The 6,684-nt window shown below is 42.3% G+C and overlaps 1 long non-coding RNA gene across 1 annotated transcript; it reads left to right on the top strand.

Annotated features, from left to right (window-relative positions):
- Positions 1 to 2,006: 2,006 nt before the first annotated feature.
- Positions 2,007 to 6,271, top strand: LOC112655445 (uncharacterized). The gene is made up of 3 exons (XR_003133675.3): positions 2,007 to 2,167; positions 4,725 to 4,825; positions 6,082 to 6,271. It is a non-coding gene; the product is annotated as an uncharacterized LOC112655445 (long non-coding RNA).
- The last annotated feature ends 413 nt before the right edge of the window (positions 6,272 to 6,684 follow it).

The raw sequence follows: 6,684 nt of genomic DNA, 5'->3' as shown, positions 1-6,684 counted from the left end.
TCTCTCTCCCAACCTTTAGTAAAAACTCCCATTCATTTCTCATTGTCTCTACTATGTGTTCATTTAATGATCATTGAGCAAAGTAAATGCTTATCACTGAGCACAGAAGACAAAATATACATAGGATGACTCCCTCATCCTAGCCATCAGGATATTCACAGAAGAGATATGTAAAAATAATAATAATTAATTGTAATGTAGTGTGCTAAGTGCTATGATCAGACAAGTATAAAGTTACCCCTCCCAGGGTTGAGGAGGGTTTTAGCAGTGATGTTTGCGCTAAGCCTGGCAAGACGTGGCAGGAAAAGAAAGGGAAAAGGTGTTCCAAGTTCAAAGAACAGAGTATGATGTACTGGCAAGGGGCAGCAACCAGAGCAGCCCAGAGTGCCAGGGTGAAGAGGAAGGAAGGAGGCAGGGAAGCCAGCTAGGGCTGCATTGCCAAGGCCCTATTCAGCTCTGAGTAACCCAAAGGACAAACAAAGCATGTGCTTAGGGCACTGGCAAAACAAGGCACCCAAAGTAAAATCAGGGAAAAAAGGACATCTAAAAGGAAACAGGCTTAATTTCAACATACTTTTGAGTTTCATTGAAATTTCAAAATTATTTCAAAATATTTTTTATTTCAAAGTTAAGCATTTTTTAAAAATTGGAATTGCACATGGAGAACATCATTATAGTTTTTTCAGTGTTTAGGACCTCTTAAATGTTTCTCTCTGGCTCTGACTCTGTTATAGAAATTGGACACCAACCAACTTCAGCTTTGGGATAGGCAGGATTGAGTTGAGGCAGTTGGCAAAATTGCTTTGTGAATAACCTGTAACTGTATTTCTTAACCTACATGGGGTTACTAGCAGTTTATGATGTCAGTTCTTTGCCCAAAGGACCTCTCACTGGTGTCATTTCAGGAACTGTGACAGAGGAAGCATGATAGGGAGGGTCTCTTTCTGTAGCCCTAGAATTAAAAACCAGGGCCCCAGGTAAAATGTCAAGGACTCTACTTGAAGTGATGGGGATTGAAAAGAAGTCAACCCTCTCCCTAGAGCTATAAGAATCTGCAAACTAATCCTGCCATTCCCAAGCAGCCAGTCATCCTTATACGACATCAAATAAGACATCTTATGGGACACAATATTCATGGTCAGAAGTTACATGTGCCTCTGCCCCTACTGCCACTGGGGAGGGAAGGAGGGCGTATTCCTCCAAATAAACCAAGGGGAGTATAGGTTTCAGAAAATCACTTATGTAGCTTAAGAACACTTACAAGAAGGGGGAAATGAAATCTCACTCCCAGATGGTTGGTTGCTGTAGCTACCCTGCCCTTCCTCCCTTCTACCCGAGTGCTGCCTGATGAGAGACATCTTGTATGTTGAGAGTTAGGGTTCTCATAAAAGAAGGTGAACAAGATAAAATGAAATCCTATGTCAAGAAAAGGACATATATAGGCAAAGACAACCACAGCTGCCTAAATCAGACCAACCCAGAAAACTAACGGGGCCTCATTCCCACTAGCCGGTGACCTAGGAGCATCCCTGCCGGTTCTCCTCACTCTCTGTCCTCAATACCAGAGACTCTAGGTCCCAGAGCCGGCGGGGGGGGGGGGGGGGAGGGGGGGGAGAAGTGAAATAGGGGGCTGCACCCTTGCCAATATCCAGTTCTTAATTGTAAATTCTATAAGGGTGTATTCCGTGCCTAGCATGTGCCTGGCCCAGAGGAGACATTTACTTGTGTTGAAAAAGGAATGAGTGGATAAAGTACATGATAAGAGTCAGTGGTCACCCTCACCCACTGCACCCCTTTCTCTGTCACTCACAGCTTTCCTGCTTTAGGAGACTCTTACTCATCTGCCAGAGAAGGGTGTTCCTTTGGCTCAGAGACTATCTTGGGCAACAATGAGGCCTTACTCAGGAGACCTACTGGTGTGAGTTCTTCAGAAGTAGTTTCTGGGCAGGGCTTAGGTTCTCATCCCTAGTCCCACCCCTGGCCTTGTGTTCCGGCTCAGTGGGTGGAGGAGCATAAATTTCAGCTGTTCTCAGTCTTGCTGCCTTTTTACCGAAGACTTCCGACAGCAACATGAAGTTGGGGGGATTCCTCCTTCTGGTGATGCTTCTCACCCTCAGCTCAGAGGTACAGGAGCTCCAGGCTGCGGTAAGACCATTGAGACTTCTAGGTGAGTCTGGGCAGAAGGCAAGATACTTGAGTCCAGGAGCCACCTTGACTGCTGTACCTCTCTCCTTCTGTCTCCATTATTCCCCCTCCTTTTCTTGGCTGGTTCCTGTGGCTGGACTCGCCACTCTTCCCTTTTGCTCCCCCATCAGCCACCTGCCATCTTCCCCAGTGTCTCTTTCCCCCCTGGATTTCTTGGTCTCTTGCTACAAATAGATCAGATCACTAAAGAACACATTTTCTTAATCATGTTAAATGTGAATCATCTCATTCTACACTTTTCCCTTTACTACCAACATTCTCAAGGGAGCAGTCTTAACTCTCTGCCCTTACTACTCCACAACTCATTCCTTTACCCCTTGAAGACTGAGTGTCACCATTCCTGTCCCCAGCAATCTCCAGGAATTTCACTCCCAAGATCTGCTGGCAAATCTGCAAATCTCTTGGCTCTCCTCAGCAGTGAAAATCTGTAACTCCCTCAATCCTTAAACTTTCTTCTCTCCTGGATTATCTTCACTGTAGCCCCCTTCTTCTCCCTAAAGATTCTTGGATTCAACTCTTAACTCCTCTCTCTCCCTTGCTGTCCTCCCCCCACTTTAAACCAGTTGCCAAATACCATCCGTTCTTTGAAATTGTTTCTTGCGTGTGCTCCTTCCTCTCCATTCCCCTTTGCCACACAGCAAGTCCGGCCCTGACTACCCCATGCTTGGGCCAACACAGTAGTTTCCTGATAGCACTTCCTGGTCCTTGATTGCTTCTCAGGTTTGCTTGCTCACTGAATCCTGGTCCATTCTGTGTCCTCACACCAGAATAGTCTTCTTAAGTGAACTGCAGGCATATCCCTCCCTTGGCCTACCAAATGAAACCCAAACTCCTCAGGTCCTCAAAATCTGGCCCTGGTAACTTTATGTCCTGCCTCCTTTTCCTGCCTGACTTCCAACTGCCCCCTTATCCTTATCCCACCTTGCATTTATTTGCCAGTCCTCCTGTATTCCTTGTATTTTAGACAGAGGAATGAGGAGATGAGGCACCAGGGTGCCATATTTAAGGAGGTGGTCACTCTCAGGGTTGTACAAATGCTTCCTTAAACTAGGTGCCTTGCACACATCTTCCCACTCCAGGCCCTGTTACATTTCCCCTTGTGAACTTTTTCTAGTAATTCTTTTCTCTTCTACAAGACTCTACCACCACTACCCGCCTCAATTCTGCCTTAAAAAGATTCCTATACTTCAAGACTCACCTTTTCTGGTTTATCTAATTGGAAGTAATGTCCTCTCTCTTCTGAGCCCCTTTTCCTTTGCATGAAACCTCTCAGGACACTTGTCACATACTGCCTTGTTTTTAATATTTTGAATACAAGTCTTCTCTCCATTGTTAGATTCTAAGCTGCTCTACTTTATATCTTTATATTTTCTGAATAACTTAGCTCTATGCTGTGTGCATAGTAAGAAATGAACAGATTTAATGAATGACCAAACTATTATGAGTGAGGACAAAATCTGCAATCTTTTCACCAATACATAACAACAGAGAATAAAAGCATGGAGGTGTTGTATTGACTTTCTCTGAGGTCTGCAAGTATATTGTAGACATTCCACCAGGCCCCCTTCTTACAGTCTTACACTGCTGGTCATCACAGCATTCTTTTCCTTCTGAGCCTGGACAAGGTATCCCAGCCTTCTCAACGTAGCATCGGATAGTCATCTCTACTGATCAGAGTTGACACTGGAGAATGAATTTCATTTTCCCTGCTGGATCCAAGAGCTCCATTTTACAAATGAGGAAACAAAAACCCAGAGAAGTCCAGACACAAAATCAGGTAGAGAAACTCCTGATATTGGTTGAGTAGAAGCAAAAGCACAAGCACAACAGAAGCACAGCATACGTTTGTCCAGAGCTCTGCATACATTTAACTAGAAGTTCTTGTGGAGTCTTAACCAGCTTCTTGGACCTACTTCACTGGTTCTTAAAGACTATCTTTGAGGCTCTGGGAACCTGGGGGGCTTCCACTCAGGTCAGGAATGACTCCTTGAAATTGGGAGATGTGCTCTTCATGTTAGGGTCTATTTCATCATGTGGGACAGCAGAGGGAACTTGGCCTCGGGCCAGGCAGGTCACGATTTAATTCCACTTCTGTAACTACTAATAGGGGGGATTCACCTCGGTGCACCCCAGCTGCCACAACTGTAAGTCAGATTCATCCTGCAGGGTGACTGCAGGGCACCCTTGACGACATTTGGTGAATATGTTTCCTGTCTTCTGTCCCTTTTCCTGCAGAGGAGTGAAGTAAGGACATATGAATGGGCTTCTTTACACTTCTCTTCTGCAAACACAGTTATTCTCTTCTTTAAAATAGGCCTTCCTTTATTGTGAGAATGTGAATGCATTGTTTTTACCTAAAATATAGAAGATGTTAATGAGTATTGTTCTGTGAGTAATCATTTACAAATTCCCTTATTTACTGAACTAAAAGACAAAAGTGGAACTGGTTCTTTCAATCAGTCCTCTCTGATAACTGTGCTTAAAGCAGGGTCATTTTCAGCTGGTCTGTTCTGACATAGGAACCTGCGTTGAGCTCTGCACAAATGACGAGGATTGTGATCTAGGAGAGCACTGTGTCAGCAATGGGTGTGGCCACATCTGTGCTCCAGCCTAAGGACAGGTAAAAACATCAGGCCCTTCCCTTCTTCCTCAAACCTCATCCAAGCTAGATAGGTTGGCTGTGATGGGACTTTCCAGAAGTGGGTGGGACAGAAGCCTGTCTCTGTGCCCTCTCCCTCTTATACCTTTCCCAAGAAAAGGAAGTATCTGTCACTGGATGGTGGCTTCCAAACCTTTAAAATAATTTCATTACCCAGTATATCCAGGACAGAACTCAGACTATTTATTTGAACAAAAAGAATATAAAAATCAGTCACATTATCCCCTACTCCCAAATGATGTCTGCTTAATACTTTGGTGCATATTTTATTTTTTAATTTTTTAAAAGATTTTATTTATTTATTTTATTTATTTATTTTATTTATTTATTCATGAGAGACACAGAGAAAGGCAGAGACACAGGCAGAGGGAGAAGCAAGCTCCCTGCAGGGAGCCTGATGTGGGACTCGATCCCAGGATTCCAGGATCATGCCCTGGGAGGAAGGCTCAACAGCTGAGCCAACCCAGGCGTTCCTGGTGCATATTTTAAACACACATGCAAATATATAATACATAAATTGAAATGAGATAATCTTGTGTCTATTTTGATTTCTTAATTATTTCACTTAGAAATAGTTGGTGAACGATCTTTAACACCAATCTTCTATACCATCACCTTTAACAGCCTTATAGAATTCCATCATATATGCTCATATACTTAGTAATCTCCACTAATACACATTTAATATGTTTATTGTTTATGTTATTAACATGGTTATAATGAATACTAAATTGATGTACATGCCCTTAGTAATTTCCTTGGGATAAATTCCAAGAATTATAATTTATGACCAAAGACTATGTTCATTTTAAGCCTCTGATGCACACTGCCAGATGGACCTAGGAGAATCCCTCTTCTGTAGAAATATTTCAGGATTTTCACATGATAGTTTCTTTATTTTCAGTAGCCATCCAATGAAAAAAAATGCACAATGAAAAGTTATCATGATTCAGTCTTGATTATAAATTAAATTGTATTTATTAACTAATGTAATATTAACACAAGAGAATCAACATAAACTTTAAGTTACCCATTTGTGTTTAGAAGGTACTATCTATCCAATCCATCCACAACATTTGGGATGCTTTTGGCCTTGCTGGCTCTTTGTAGGTGCTTATTGATTCCAAGAACTGGGAACTGTCACCTCAATTGCCTTCTGTAATTTCAGGTCCCCAAAACAGCAGGTCTCATGTATAATTTTTTGGTCCATTTTTCAGATGAAGATTTATCTTAAGGCTCATCCTTCTCTAATAATTTCTCATCGCTTCCTATCTTCAAAGATATGACCAGAACTCCTTGACCAGGAAGACAGTTGAAAATGGGGGCGTGTGTGTGGAGATTACAAGAGATGTGTTGGGGAAAGGAAAAAGAGTCATTTCTTTTAATAAATCATCATTGTTAAAAGCACCCACACTGCTTGCATTGTTATTTGATTAAGGGTGATGATAAAGTAGAGGACAGAGTGGGAGACAGATGACATTTATCAAACACTTGGTATGCAACTGTGTTATATTCTCCACAAGCATCAACTAATTTATCCTTACAACTACCTTGTGACTATGCTTTTCATCAATGCCATTTTACATATAAGGATGCTGGGGCTTGGAGAGATTAAATAATTTGTTCAAAGTTATATGGTAGATAAGTTTCAGGGCCTTACCTCTAATCCTGTGTCAAACTCCAGGGCCTATGCATTATAGCGTCGTAGTTAGGAGCTCTGGCTCTGAATTTCAAACTCAGATCCACTACACAATTGTGTGACTTTCAGCAAGTGTCCTAACCTTTCTGTGCTTCAGTTTTCTGATCTGTATAACAATATA

This window comes from Canis lupus, chromosome 9 (assembly GCF_003254725.2).
Source record: "Canis lupus dingo isolate Sandy chromosome 9, ASM325472v2, whole genome shotgun sequence".
NCBI lineage: Eukaryota > Metazoa > Chordata > Mammalia > Carnivora > Canidae > Canis > Canis lupus.
This window is presented reverse-complemented; position numbering and strand designations above follow the sequence as displayed.